Below are 15,879 nucleotides of genomic sequence, written 5' to 3'. Positions count from 1 at the left end.
AATAATAGTTTGGGGAGTTACATGTGGAAACAGGAGCTGAAGCTGGGATCATGAAGCAGACCTACAGAGGGCCAACAACAAAACACACAGGACAGGAAGAAAAGGAAAGCCAACAGAGGCTGCATGAGGGAAAGCTCAGGACCCCAACAGCCTGCTCCCCAAGCTCCAGAACAAGTACCAAGAATGGGTCAGTAAACCTAAGAGCAGAAGGGAACAGCTTCACTTCTGCTTGAACACTGGCGTCTTGATCTACCAGCACTACACTACGAAGCCCTGCACTAACCCACTTACTCACCCACTCACTCACTAACTCACTCGACTACTTTGCACAAGCTCTTTGGAAATCACACTGGCTTATGATGAGTGCACTGCTCCCAATAGATGATGCCCCTTACCAATTTCTCTTTGCACACACCTACCATACACATCAAAACTCCTCCTGAAACAAGCTCTTAATTAGGCCATGGGAGAAATGAAACTAAAACTTATCAATAAATGGCAGTTATTTCTCCTGTATTGCCATTGTTTTAATGGATCTTTACCCTGGGACTATTTTCCCCTTGTATGTTAACTGGCTTACCAAAGAATGGCTACAAATTACCCACATCGATGGAAGAAAGTAACAGTCCCTCATTAGTAACATTCCAAATACATTGTAACAATTTATCTGTTGTATTTTCTGAATCCTTTCGTTTCCATAGCATACTCACCCACTGGAAAAAACAAATGATATTCTAGTCATGCTTTAAGGGTTATAGACAGCAATAAGGGCCAACACTGTGGACCTGAACCATACCAAGAAAAGGCCCAGGGCAAACCCCATACAGGAAGGAACAGGGGAGAAAGAAATAAGAACAGAGGCAGCATGGGAGAAGGTTCTGGACTCCCAGCCATCAGGATCCTCAGCCAGCCCCTGGGTAACAGCAGTCAGGAGCACATCAGAAACAACCCAATAACCATTCTGACTCTCGAAACACATGGACATTTTAACTCCATAAAGATGACTTGCAGATGAAGAGTCTGCCTTTTCTGTGAGAAACACACTGGCAATTTTTACAAGAATGTGGACTCCTGCTTTAAACGCCTTGAAACCTGTTCTCAGGACCTCCTCCCCTCCTGAAACAAGTCAAACCCATGTCCAGATCCAACAGTGGGCCGGGTAGACACTCACTCTACAGGTCTGACCGGTAAAGGCATGACTGGTCTAAGTACTGTGTGGTGATCCAGAGGGGGTGACCCCAGTGATGTTACCCCAGCTCATCCTGGGCTATGGAGACAGACAGACAATGTCAATGACTCTCCAAAGTGTCAACAAGCCTGAGTCTCTGCAACGCCTCCACAGAGCAGCCATCCCTCCTTCACCATCAAAGACCACGGCCACCGAAAAGCTAGGGTATAGACTTCCCAGCTGAAAGAAGCAGAGGAGCAGATGGCCACCAGAACTCAACTACAGCTAAGCCCCTCCTCAGTGTGCTCAGAAGTCAAGAAGTGGCCGCTGGCATCCAGTTCTGTCCTCATTAATGCATTTGACAGTGACAGTGCAGTCTCCCTTTTCTACCAGGCACTCACAGCTAACGGTGACTTAGCATCCCAGTCTATCCTCAGAAAGCTTGCTTTTGTTTCTTAGAGACTTATTTTCATTTTCTGCATATGCATGTTTGTCTGCATGTGTATACACAATCTGCATGTTTGGTACCCACAAAGCCAAAAGGCAGCACTGGGTCCCTTGGAACTGGAATTAAGGACAGTTGTGAGGCCCCATGTGCTGCAAACTGAACCTTGGTCCTCTGCAAGAGCAGCTAGTGATATTAACTGCTGGGAAAACCATCTCTCTAGCCCCTATTTACATCTGGGGGGGGGTAATTTTGTTTGTTTTTTAATAAGTAGAAAAGTGGGCTTGGAGAGATGGCTTAGCAGTTAAGAGCACTGGCTGCTCTTCCAGAGGTCCTGAGTTCAGTTCCCAGTAACCACATGGTGGCTCACAACCATCTGTAATGGGATCTGAGGCCCTCTTCTGGCCTGCAGGTGTATGTGCACACAGAGCGCTCATATACCTAAACTAAAGAAATTAACTTTAAAAACTGAGTGGGAAAGCGGTAAGGACAAAGAGTAATCTGGATAAATGGGATTCTGTAAATCAGCTCTTCTAAAGCAAAGAGTATTTTTGTAATAAATTATTTACTTTTACAATACACACATTGGTGTTTTACCCTACATATATGAGCATGTTGAACCCTGACAACTGTGACCTGCCACATGGTTGCCAGGAATTGAACCTGGATCCTCTAGAAGAGCAGTCATTGCTCTTAGCCATCTCTCTAGGCCAAGACTAAAATTTTACAGGTACCAAAAACATTTTAACCAAAAACTCGTATTCAAGCCTATGCCAGTTTACTCAATCCTGAAAGACACAGAAATGTAAAATAGCCAGAAATTCACCATGAGAGTTTGTTTGTTAACTTTTTGCTTGCATGCCACAGCATACATGTGGAGATTAGAGGACAACTTGCAGGCGGCTACTTTTTCTTCCCACCATGTGGTCCTCAGGAGCTGAACTGAGGCCATTAGGTTGGGAGGCACGAGGCTTACTTTCTCATCCCACCAGCCCTGTGATACATTGTTTCCATTTGGGAAAGTAATGTTGCCACTTAAGATTTCATCTTTCCCTTTTAAAATACACTGGCAAGGAAAACCATGCCATGACATCTGCAGATGGACACAAATCCACTCTGTACGCATCTACGCAAGGGCTAGGTGTCACGTCACAATCAGGATAAATTTTGAGAGCTGCTTCTTTAGTTGATGGCATTTTGTGACCAGCCTAAGGTACACTTCCACGAAAATGACTATGACATCACTGGGCGATCCGATGCTTTGGGACTGAGTGTTATCATGTGGTGAATGGCTGTCTTTGACTGGGTGTAAGGGTGTGGAGGAGGTCTGTCTTGGGTGCTAGCAGAAGCAGTCTGCAGGTATTTCAGACGCTTCATATTCACACAAGTCAATGTTCATACAAGGGACCAGAATGATGGCGTGCTGTGACTGCAAGCCATGTAGCATCAGAGTCAATGCTGCCGAGGGCAGTGAGAAAAAGATGCCCAGCGAATTGTAACTTGGATCAACACTGGGGAGAAACTTCAAGAAAAACAGTTCTGCAATAAGCTAAATAATTCAACGCTGACTGTGTCCTGGTCTGAGCAGTGGAGACGGGGCTGGCATGGAGGGAGTTTTGTGATGAGCCTGTGTCTTTTCAGGTGGAAGTGTCTGCAACCGATAAGATATGACATCTGAGGAGAGGGGCCTCACAGACTATAGTCCATTAATAGGCAAATTGCAGTCTCCGATTCTTTCCAGGAACTATTCTAAAAAGCACAAGTGCACAAGATCTGTCTGTTCCTCATATCCTTCTAAGATCTGGGTGGTTCTGATAGGAGCATCCAAACCTTCTTCTACAGACAGTAGTGGCACAGGCTGGCAAGTGTACCTGTCCTGACTCCAGTCAACTATACCCATTAAGTACTGTGAACTTGGAAAATTATATTCAGCAATCTCTAAAGCTACCTTTCATCACCCTATAAAATGACAATTACTATCCCTACCTCAGCATTCTCCCTAATCCTACTTCAGGATCTGGTGAGAACTGTTTGTGTGGACAGCTTTGTAAAATGCTAACGCTCAAAGTCCATGCTCAGTAAATGCTGGCTGTTTGGATCATTAGTCTTCTTCTAAGAACTTTCACTTTCCTGTCCCTGTCTGAGAGGCAGGACACTTCCGTGGGAGCTTCACCAAGTCTTCTCTTTCCTGAAATTGAACTGTCCACATGTCCTAGCTGCCATTCAAGTCCCCAGCTCCAGCCACAAGCTTACTCCTTACCCAATAATGAGAAGTCTGGAAATGAGGAAGTCCTGTGGTCCAAGACGAGAGGCCCTGGAGTTCCTATGAACTCTGACATTCTACACTTCAGAACTGAGTGACCCTGTCCAGGCTACTGGCCGTAAAGAATAATGTCATCTGCTACGTGAACAGCAGGTTTAGGAGAAAGAAGAAATAGTTGTCTAGAAAGACATCAGTAACTCAAGGCAGAGAGCACAGGTGAAGCAGGAGGGGACGAAGGACTCCCTGACACTGTCACTTTGAGAAGCAGAGAGTCATGGCTTTGGAGTCATGGCTGCAGGAACCAACAGCAGCAGGATCGGGTAACTGCCGTCTGGCCATTCTGCTGGAGGAAGTGCATGCAAGCACGAACTTTAAATGTCTAGACCGAGAAAAAGTGAAAACTGCAGATCCCATCGACACTGCAGGCCACTCATTCTTATCTACTCTGCATTTAAGATGAGAGTCTGGGGAACCTTTATAATTAAAAACAAAATCAAGGACTGGCAAGATTGCTCGGAAACTACAGGCATTTGCTGCCAGACTTGATGACCTGTTTGAGTCCCCAGGACTCGCACGGTGGAAACAGAGAACCAACATGATCAGGCTGTCCTCAGCGCTCCACAGGCACACTGTGGCATGTGCCACATGTGTACACACGCAAAATAAATAAATATAACTTTTTTTCTAACCATAAGACACACAGGCTGAAGGGTTCAACAACTAAAGGTCAGCTGATAAAAATAACGACTGCTCACCCGATAGGCCATATGGCCGGTCACACGCTTCTGGTAGAGTGAGTGTCCACGGATCTCACCGTATCTTTGGTTGGGTGGTTGTATCAGAATCTCCACCATTATGATTCATAGTCTTTCGAGCATAAGAGTTCAAGTTTCCAGCCAGCACAGGGTATGGATGTGTGGCCTCCACAAGTTCTTTCATCTCCGCTGGAGAGAAAGAGTCTCAAGGGTGAAAGACACAGACTGTGAACGTTGAGTGCAAATAAGCAGTGTGGATAGAAACAACCTAGGCTGACAAGATTCAGCAAAGGAAGTTATGTGGTTGTAGCACTGTCGCTTGTACTTTTTCTTTTTCTTTTTTCAATACTTTATTTTTTAGAGCACTGATTGGTGTTTTGCCTGTTTGTATGTTTGTGTGAAGGTGTCAGATGCCCCTGGAATTGAAATTTCAAACAGTTGTAAGCTGTGATGTGGTGCTGGGAATTCAACACAAGTCATCTAGAAGAGCAGCCTGTGCCCTTAACAGCTGAGGCATTTCTCCAGCCCCTAAAGCACCTTTTCTTAGTTCACACAAGGAAAGCTGGTCTGGGTGTCCCATTAGCTAAAAGGCTATGCAAGCAGGTTCTAGAATCTAGCCAATCAGGATTCAAGCTCCTCCACCACCAACTGAAATGGGATGGCTCTAGGGAACTTAACCTCTCAAGCCTCAGTCTCTTCAGCTGCAAAATGGGGATAATTCTACCTGAAGTTGTTTTTGATGCATAATTAAAGACCCACTAAAACACTCAGCACAGGCTATGGTGTAACTCAGTGGTACAGTCTATGTTCACTATGCAAAGTCCTGGACTCAATGCCTGACTTGTTCTCTGACTTCTATAAACACACACTGTAGCACAAGTATGTGTGTACATTTGCACACTCATGCACACACACAGGCACACACACTCTCACTATTACAATTACTGTTATCTTTTAAGATATCTTGTTCTTTGCTTTTTCTTCGATGTAACACACAATTTAATCAAGACTTTGAAACTTTCAGAGGGTTGGCATGATTTTCCTAACATGTTCAAACACAAACAAGCTCAAGTACATAAGAATATATAAACTACCACAATGGAGGCTTTTAAGTTCCCTCTAAAAATCAATGGTTAACAGTGCACAGGCCCCACCCACACATAAAGTAACTGACTGGCCCACACACTATAAAATGTATCTGATCTTGAGGCTTATTCCTGTGGTAGAGCTGTACTAGAGCTATTACTCAGCTAGAGAGCACTAGCAAGCATGGAGTTACAAGCTAAATGTATGCTTATTATTCTGGAAGGGACATCCCATTGTTTACCTGCTCATGTTAAACATACTTAATGGTTTTTAGGTGTTTAAATGGTAAGTACACCTATAATTGTCTGAAATATCAACAAAACAGATTTCTACTATGCCCCAGTCTCTCAGAAAAAAGAACAGGAGACACAGTATACTCCTTAAACGGTTACAGTAGCCCCCAAATCTGCTGCAGAACTGGGGGTGAGGGGCGGAATCAATTAGCAAGGTATCTAGAGCCCAGATCCACTGCTAGTCTGTTTTAAGATGACATTCCCAAGAAGAGGCTGCACACCAATGCTCACGCAGGTCTGATTCCTAGCTGTTCCCCACACAAAGGCTGAGGTGGAACCGCATGCCATCTGCAGTCCTCAGTAGCAGGAGCTCTGCCTGACCCCATACTGATAAAACAAATGCACAGTGTAGACTTCAAACCCACCATATGACCTCTGCTGCCTCCTTAGTCACTGCTGAAGTCAGGGGAAGAGGTAGCCCCCAAGTGCACAGTCACTTCAGGAGCCTGCTAGCACCTTTCCATTACCACAGAGCTCCTGTGGAAACGACCTCTCCAACCTCAGAAACACACCACTGACAAACCAAACAAAAGGAGGCATCTTAAAGGAATTCTTAGAAAGTTGTAACTAGGAGGTCTGGGGAGATGGCTCAGAGGTGAAGTACTGATGACGACTGTCCCAGAGGGCCTGGGTTCAATTCCCAGGAACCACATGGCAGCTCTCAACTGTCTGTAACTCCAGAACCCAACACCCTCACACAGACACACATGCAGGCATCAAGGCATATAAGAAACATAAAATAAATTTTTTAAAAAGAACAAAAAAGTTGAAACTAAGAAGTTGAAGAAATAGTACCAGAAATACACTCCTATCAAAGAACTGGCAAGGACCACCTGAAATGTTGCTCTCTTATACTAAGAGACCTTCAAAAATAATAACTGCAAGGGAGGACATCTTCATTTGCAGACAAAAACAAATAAAATAAAATAAAATATAAAACCAACCAACAACAAGTAGCAACACAAAGTCTGTCTTAATGTTAATACACAATATTTTCATAATTTGTTAGTTCATATATTATTAAAATCCACTATTCAAAAGCTTTTCTGGGTTTGTTAATCAACACCTCTGCTACCAGCAACCATGATGTATAATCTACTTTTACAATGAAACAAAGTATCTCTGAAGATAATTTGCATATTAAACTGGTTTGTACATACTCCACTAAACACCAGGTAAGTATTCAGGCCAAGGCTGTTATTTTTTCCCCAATTACTTAAATAATATATTCATTTCTCCAACACCCACGTAGGATGCAACGGTCTCAACACAATTAACTCCCTCCAAGTGAGAAGCACAGCCAGAGAGCACATGGCACCCACGAGCTATCTCCTGGAAGCCCAAGGACCTTGCTCGAATACGTAACAAGCAACTAAAAAGAGCTTCCAGAAGAGAGGACACAGAAGGGCAAACGTGGCCAAGTCTGGCTACCGCAGGATTCGTGCTTAGCCTCTGATGAGCAAACTCCTACAGAGTGCTACAAGCTAGACCAGAAACAGAAAAATGCTACACACAGAGCCAGCTGGGATGGTCACCACCCTCATCCCATTGCTGAGCCTGCCAGCAATCCCTAGTGGGTTTTCACACGCTAACATCTGAGGGTAAGTAGTAGATTATGCGTGAGCAGTCTGGAATACTACTAACAATGGAAAAAAGGTCACAATAGTTACCCAACCATTAGTCAGGATCAGTGACCCTAGTCACATGCTCAAAGAACTCATGGACTTCTTCCTCACATGCCATCCTTGTCAGGTCCCATTGCCTCCACGAATAGCATCACCAGCCAGCCAAGCAGGCAATGTGCTAGAAACTGACATCCCCAGAGACCTCTCTCTTCCAGGACACATCCATCTACCTTCAGGTCTGATTCACTGAAATCCTCCATTATTTGTTGCATCTCCCCATTGCTCTCCATCCCCAAGGACAACAATCTAGTCCATGTGTACATCAATCCCAACGAAAGCAGACAGGATACTGCCCACATCCTTCTCTTCTTCCACTCACCCACCTACTCCTTCCATCCCGCATCCAGAATGTTCGACACTCAGGAGGTACTGTAGCATTCTTCAAAAATCCCCAATTCCACATCATGCCGTTGCTGCCCAAGCTGGATGCCACCTGCCTCTAAGGTCTCACCTCAAAGCTCCATATTGACCTACAACTGCAACCTTCTCCGGGTCAGCAGTCACTACTGTCTTTCCCTTCCTCTTGTTTTCCTCTGTACCAAGATATGGATTGCAATGCTAAAGCCACTTCTCAATGGCTAAGCCCATACAAGAGTGGAATCCAAGCCATAACCTCTGTCTTCCCAGCGTCCCATGCTGCCTTCTGAACGTCTACCAAGTTGTCTCACGTCTCCACGGTCGGTGCACCTTTCAGGTAGTAGCTACCCTAGAACAGCTGAATCAAAAACAAACAGGACAGGAAAACTATCCACATTCACTGGCTAGGAAAGCCACGTCTGTTGCCCACACAGAAAGCATGAGTCCCAAATGACCACTATGGAGGTATTTACCAAATTCTACATTAACTGCCACCAACACACCTGGCAACCAATCAAACTGTACCCACAAAAATATGTTTCTTCATTAAAGACAACGTATGTAATATTTACACGGATGTTTTTCATTTTCAAAGTAATGAAATTACTTTGAAATTTCTCCACTAAATGAAATTACTTTGAAAAATCTCCACTAAAATAATAAATAACTATTTCTGAGAGAGCATTTGTGTTTGTGAGGGCCTGTCAACACGTACAGCATCGAGTCGGGGTGATGAACTCATGATTCTACACTGAAAACAGTAATCAGATGTTGGAATAATTATCCCTGCTTTTCTCAAAATAGATAATCATGGGGGTGGGAGTTCTAACAGGGTAGAGGAAACTATCACTGATCGGAGAGAGCCACTGGGAATCCTGTTCTCATACACGTTGGAACCTAAGGACAGAAGGTACTCTCAAATCACTCCATGAAGAGGAACACAGTTTACCTGGCACCAACTGGGTCATCCAGGAGATGAGCCCCACATCTCTCTCACAGGACACACCCTACTAGGCACCAGAGAGACAGGAGGGCCTGGGGAGAGAGTACTGCAGGAACTGGGCAGCCAGCTAGAGGCAGCTCATTTAATTCATCTCGTGGCTCTACATTTTTCAATCTATGACTCGAGAAAGTTCAGCGCGTTTTCTAAGGCTCTCACACTCTAAATATCTGAAGGCTCAAGTGACTATAAAATGAAATCCTGTATGACAGTATCTCTATGATTATCGCCTCCTATTATAACACAGCTGATTTCACTTACATTTTTTAATATGTTGATAAAAGACCCAATCAGTGGTTTTAATTACCACTTCTGCTTAACTCCCACCAATAATCCACTCAGAACCTGAGCCATAAGTGTATCCTAAGTGATGCCCAGACTGAAGGAAGCCGGTACATCTTTGCATTTTGTAGAAAAATAAAATGTGATCCCATTTTTTTTTAATTTTCAACACCACAGATTGTCTTCGGTTGTCAAAGATTTTTAGAAGACAACACAGTTTTCTCAAGGAAGAGAACTATTTTATCTTCCAAACTCAAGGTTTTAACAGTTTTAGAAACCAGTGAAGAAACACACTATTAAAGTTCTACTTTTTAAAAGGCATAAGAGAATACCTCCTCCAAACGACACACAAACATGTAAGAGAGTCCAGAGCCAGAGGACCAGTAAGTTCCTTCAGTCACAGCAGTGCCTCTCAAATGCTCTTCAAGATGCTGTCGCGTGTATTCCGCCTATGGTGTGCATGTGCATGTCTGTCATGCAGAAACCACCTGGATTCTGGGATCAACCACTTTCTGAAGGAGGCCTGTGAAGATCTGCTCTCTGCTTACTTTACGCAGCCCTGACTAAGCAGCATTCTCACTCTTGTGATAACTTATTTATAGGAGTTGTTTACAAGACGGCCAGGGTGTCTGCTATAGGGAAAAGAACTGCCGCCTCTATGGTTCACCCTGGATCAAGACAAGCAGAAGGTAGTTTCCCTGCTACTAGAGGATAAACTTCCAGAGGGAAAGCCCTGTCTCTTACACAGAGTTCTTCCACAGAGGAAGGTTTGCACAGACAGAAAGAAAGGGAACTAAATGAAAGCTAACTGAATGGCAAGCAAACTTGGTCATGCACAGCAAATAAGATACTTTAATTCCCGGTTTGAAAGAACTGTCCTAAACCAGGCTCCCACATTATACTCTGGGTCACAGAGCAGAAGCACAGACAAGTATATATCCCTGTTCCCTGCTGAAAAACTAAGTGCTTACTTAGCTCCTGACTTTGCATCAGTGTACAGGAAAGGTTGCAATGTTGCCTTGATGTTTAAAATCATAAAGGAACTTTCTATGGTTCTGACCCCCCAGGAAAAGCAAGGCTGACAGAGAACACTCCTTATGGAAAAGGTATTGGCAAGATTCCACAAGTCAAACTGATTAAAAACTACACCAAGATGAATCCACAAAAACCCTGTTTTAACACCAAGTTCCTGACTGAATTAATACTTTCAACTGGGGTGGTGTGTGTGTGTGTGTGTGTGTGTGTGTGTGTGTGCGCGCGCGTGTGTGTGTGTGTGACTAGTTTATTTTTCTCCTTGAAAGAAAAAAAAGTTGAGACTTAACTATCTATATTAAACTAACACACCACTCTACTATTTCCCATTCTGTCCTTGTGCTAAGGACATAGAAAAGGGAATCAATTGTAAAACTGGTGTCAAAATAACTCCACTGATTAAGCAGTATAACTACAGCCTGGAATTCACTTACTTCACTAGCTAACTTGGGTTGGTTTGTTTGTTTGTTTGTTTGTTTTTTATCTAGAAACTTTAATTTTGAAAGCATAAACATGGGATAAAAACTCATAAACTTCAAATTTACCAATCTGACCAGATTTTTTGAGAGGTGGGGGCAAGATACCCAAAAAATATAAAATCAAAACACTCACTCCCAGGAAACAACCTCAAATCTGGAGTGTCACACTGGGGAAATTCACCTGTTACAGGCCTGTCAAAAATGCATTATGTCCCTTACCCAGCGGTACCAGAAACAGGGAAGGGAGTGCTGTATTCACCCAGTGGACAAAAAGGAAAAAAAAAAAATTTTCATTTTAAATAGCTCTTAAAATTTGCTGACCAAGCCCTTTTCCATTTCCAATTTTTACTTTTACTGTTCTTTTTGTTTTCTTGCAGTTTTTCAAGGAAAATAAACTTTTCATAAGGAAACTGGAAGACTTAAAATGTCTCCTACTTATCACCTAGAAAGGCAATCCGAGTCCTCCGTGCCCCAAGCATCTAGCTTTCAGCCTCTTTATTATCGTTGTCAATGAATGGGCCCCAGTCAAATGAAAGCTGCCATTTTAGGGGAAAGACTGGAGGGCTTTCTGTTGTGCAACAGCGAGACAAAAACACTGTGCGACAGATGTACTCTGGGGGCTGGGGAGGATGCAACTTCATAAAACCACTGCTCAAGTTATTTCTCGGACATTACTGTAATCGAAACGTAATTATAACTGGAATAAATCAGGTACGGAGCTTCTGGGTCACTGCCACTAAGATTTTTTTGTCATCGTTAGAACAGATCTGTGAGGAAATAAAGAGATGTATTTTTCTCCCGCTGATTATCACACGTATGATGAGTATTCCCCCTCTTACAGAAAGAGAATTGAGGGAAAGTAACTGTGGGCCCCTTAGGAAGGTGTCACCCACTGCAAAGACGGCTTCAATTTAAAATCTAAAAAAATAAAAACCAGAGCTCACAAAATTATTTTAAAATATTTAATATATTCAGAGATCCAGCTCAGAGGATAGACACAGTTTAAGTAAGTTATTTAAATCGATTGCTAGATAATACACAATGGGAAACTAAAAAGTATACTTAGCAAGTGGAGAACTGGATAGTGTATCTAATTCTAGCAATTCAAAGGAAACTCTCCATGTGGGTTGCTACTTTTCTTTTGTCCATTGTCTGTTCAGAAGAGGGAAGAAGAAGGGGGGAAAAAAAAAAACTAGTTTAAAACCCAGGCGTGAACAGTCTCTAAAAGTGACCTCCAGGGAGAACCGCGCTGCCGGGCCGGAGCTCCTCCCGGGCCGCCCGCTCCACGGGGGCGCTCACAAAGCGGGCTACCGGGCCAGAGTTTGGGGTGCGCTCCCACGGCGCAAGGCTCCTCGAGGCAGAGCCATCCGGAGAAAGGCGACTCGGGAATGATGGCTGCTCGGGGCCAGCGGCTCCTTCCCCGGAGCCTCCTGACCAGTCCCCCGCCAACCGGCCGCCCCCTCCCCGTGCCACTCAACCCGCGCCGCCTCGCCCACCCCGCACCGCGCCCCGCCGCGCCCCGCCCGCGCCCCCAGCGAGCCCTGTCCCCGGTGCGAAGCAAACAAACAACGCGTTCCCCGCCACCCTCCTTCCTCTCTCGCTGACCGCTCGGCCTCCAGCCACCTCGGCGGCTCGCGCCCCGAGCCGGCTCTCCGCGGGGCCACCGCGTAACCCCGGCGCTCCGGGGCCACCTGGCGACCCCCGCCCCCGCCCGGACCCCCGACAGGCTGGGGGGAGGGGAGCGGGGACGCGAGTTGGGATCGCGGATTAAAGTCGCTATTATGCCGCCGCCGGCGGCCCGGCCAGCTCGGCAAGGTGGGGTCCCCCGGTCGCCCGCCCGCGCTCGCCCCAGCCCGGCTCCCTTTCTTCTCGTCCTCGCGCACTTGGGAGCTGCCGGGGAGCCCCAGGAACCCCTAGCTGCGGGCTCGGAACTCTGCGACCGCCGCCGCCACCGGCTGGGCTCGGGACGCCCCCCGCGCCGCGTGTTCGCGCCACCCCCGCCCCCGCCCCACGCGGCGCCCCGCGCACTTTCCCTGCCGCCGACCCACCTCGCCCGTGGCCGTCCCCGCACAGGCTAGCGCCGCCGCGCCCGCAGGGACGCACTTTGTTCGCGCCGGTGCGGCCGCCGCTCCCGGCGAGCGCGGCGTGGTCGGGCCGGAGCGGGGGGCGGGGGCGAGGCGGGGGGCGCCGCCGTCCCCGAGCCCCGCGCTCAGCGCCCCGCGCCCGCGCGCCCGCCGCCGCTCGCGCCGGAGTTGGAACCCAACTTTTTCCTCCTTCCCTTTTCTCTCGAACGCAGCCGGCAACTCGTGCTCGGGGCCGGCGGGAGGAAACGCGCTCGCGCTCCCCAGAGCGCAGACACGCTCCCTCCTGTCCCCGTCCCCCCCGACGCCGGCAGCACAACAAAAAGCCATTTACATGCGAGGAAGTGACCCTCGGCCGCCCCGCGCGCCCCCGCCGCCGCCGGCCCCGCGGACGCAGGCAAAAGTTGGGGCGCGGGGCGGCGCTCGGGCCGCGGGTTCGGGCCCCAGCGGCAGCAACGCAGGCGACCGGGCGGGCGGCGCTACGCTCCTGCCGACCGCGGCCCCCGCGCACCTCTCCCCGCGCCCCGCACACGCCCAACTCCCCTCTCGCAACTCCGCGCGGCCGCGGCCCGGCACGGTTTCCTGCCGCCGCCCCTCCCGGGGGCGCCGGGGAAGTCTGCGCTCACCGGCTCGCTCCTTCGCTCGGGCTAGTCAGCCGCCGCGCGCCGTGGGGAACAAAACGCAGAGCGGCTCCGGAGTTGGCTCGGCGGCCGCGGCCGGGGGCTGATCCACGGACGCGGAGTTGGCCGCGCGCGGACGGGGCTCTAGCGAGTTGCGGGGTCTCCGGGTCCCCGGGCCGCCTCCTCCGCGGCGCTCCTTTGTGTAATTCCACTCGATTCAAGTTTAATCCGATAGTTCCCGAGCACGAGCGCGTCCGCACCACCACGGCTCAACCCCCGCGCCGCCGCCGCCGCCGCCGCCGCCACCGCTGCCGCCGCCGCCGCCGCCGCGGCCCCAGCACGCCAGCGCCTGCGCGCGCCCTGCACGCCGCGCGCACGAGCCTCCCGGGCCGCGCGCGCCCGCGGCCGGCTCCCTCCGCGGCGCGCCCGCGCCCGCGCGCCGCCACCTGACGTCAGGCGCGCCTGGCATAATTTATGCAAGAATTCGGCCGGGGTGGCGGAGGCCGCGGAGAGGCCGAGAGAAGGGGGCGGCGCGGCGCGGGCGGCCGCCCCTTCCCGTCCTGCCGGGCGCCGGCGCAGCGGGCGGGTGTCAGTCCCGGTGCGCGGCCGCCGCAGCCTCTCGGGCCGCCTGCTGCAAGCGCTCTCGCGCGGGTGCAGAGGGTGCCACGTTTCCGCGCAGCACCTTCCCGGAGCCGCGGTGCGCCGCCCTGGGGCAGGAAGCCGGGGCCCGGAGCCCGTAGTGACCCCCGCCACCGCGAGGGGTGGCCAGCTCCGTGCGGACCGAGGAGGCTAGGGGTGTTTGGTTGTCTCTTCTGTAATTATCCTTCAACTTGAGATGATTTTCCCACACGAAATACCTAGGATGGAAGCCTTTCCTTTCAAATAGATCCATCCCTGCCTCACCACTTGGCTTTAACTGACGTCTTCGGTGATAGGACAACGGGATCTGCCACTAAATCAAAAAGTTTTAACTAGATAGCATTGATTTTAGTTGAATTTGTTAGCATGCCAAAAAGCGAAGGTATAGCGCAATGGTTATGAAACAAAGAAATAGGATGTGTGCCCATTTTTAAACGTGTCAGAACTGGAGTGTTTTCATCATTCCTTCTCCAATGTGGCACTAAATATCATCTTCCAGCTTTGAATAGCCGACCTTCTTGCCCATTTCTCTTTCCGGTACAAGATGAATATTAACCTTGAAGACATTTTTTTAAATTAGTTTCCCTCTTGTGTAATAGATATTTAAACATTTACTAAGCATCTTTTGTGTGTGAAACACGGAGCAGATATCATTTATAAACGGTCAACAATTGTAAACTCCAGCATGGTTTTATTAGGCTAAAGACTGCACTCACTTATAAATAAGGAAGGAGGTTATACAGCCAGCTATGACAGCTGTGTAAGTGCTATTGAACTCAAAAATCGTAGAGAAAAGGCAAAGCATGCTAATCTCGCCCACTGATGGCTGTACTACCACTGAGTCTAGAATCACACTGTTTTATATGGACAAATGACTTGCCAAAACTCTTTCATTTATACTGAAGCTTAATCAGTTAGACATCTATCTCCTAATAGAAATAGTTTTACTCTTTTAAAAAAAAATTTTTTTACAATTGTTGCTTATTTAAGTGCATTGCTTCTGGCTTTCTTTCACCATAAGTTGGATTTCTAAAAGAAACATAGTCATCAAATAGTTTACAGATAATCAGAAGAAAGCATTAACACTACAGGGAAAAAAAATGTGACATTGAAAATCTACTTTTTTATAGCTCCACTATCATAAACCAAAAATCACAAATCTAATGTAAGCCTTCCATTTATAATAAGTTTATATCCCTCAAAGTAAAACTATCAGAGATACTTGGGGGGATCTCACTTGTCAGACATGCATCTATTTCAAGACAACTTACAAGCTAAATAATATGACCTCTACATTTAATGAAAGTATAACGTTTAGGCTCCAAGTGACTATGTGGAGGTCTCCTGTTGTGTCCTTGTGTATTTCACTAGGACGTTGGGACACTAACTTTTGTAATATGCCAAAGATAAACACAGTCAGTGTGGAACAAATCAGTCACATATCCCCTCCCTGACTTAATATCCTCCTTATCCCGGAAGTCCCGGTGAGAAGTCCAGGCTTTCGGAGGTTCTGCTGGTGCAGAACTCCAAGGGCCTTGAAAACCCAAAGACCCTCCGGCGCAGACCTAGGCAGCTTTGTACCCGCTAAGCCTCAGCTCCCACCCACCCCCCACTACCCTAAGCCTGGAACACTCTTCTCTCCGTTTGCTTCTTTCTTGAAGTTTTCCCAAAGAGAATCATTTGAATTCACAAGC

The 15,879-nt window shown here is 47.7% G+C and overlaps 1 protein-coding gene across 3 annotated transcripts in view; it reads right to left on the bottom strand.

Annotated features, from left to right (window-relative positions):
- The window catches only part of Chd7 (chromodomain helicase DNA binding protein 7), a 176,754-nt gene extending 162,930 nt beyond the window's left edge, over positions 1 to 13,824 (bottom strand). For 2 of the 3 annotated variants that reach the window (XM_029475873.1, XM_021160001.2), the window contains exon 1: positions 13,553 to 13,824. The gene's annotated coding sequence lies outside the window, so the exon portion shown is untranslated. Of the gene's footprint in view, positions 1 to 12,893; positions 12,962 to 13,552 lie in introns of those variants that run through there. The other variant, XM_029475875.1, reaches the window with a different exon arrangement.
- Between the last annotated feature and the right edge of the window lie 2,055 nt (positions 13,825 to 15,879).

Source organism: Mus caroli, chromosome 4, assembly GCF_900094665.2.
Source record: "Mus caroli chromosome 4, CAROLI_EIJ_v1.1, whole genome shotgun sequence".
In the NCBI taxonomy this organism is placed as follows: Eukaryota; Metazoa; Chordata; class Mammalia; order Rodentia; family Muridae; genus Mus; species Mus caroli.
This window is presented reverse-complemented; position numbering and strand designations above follow the sequence as displayed.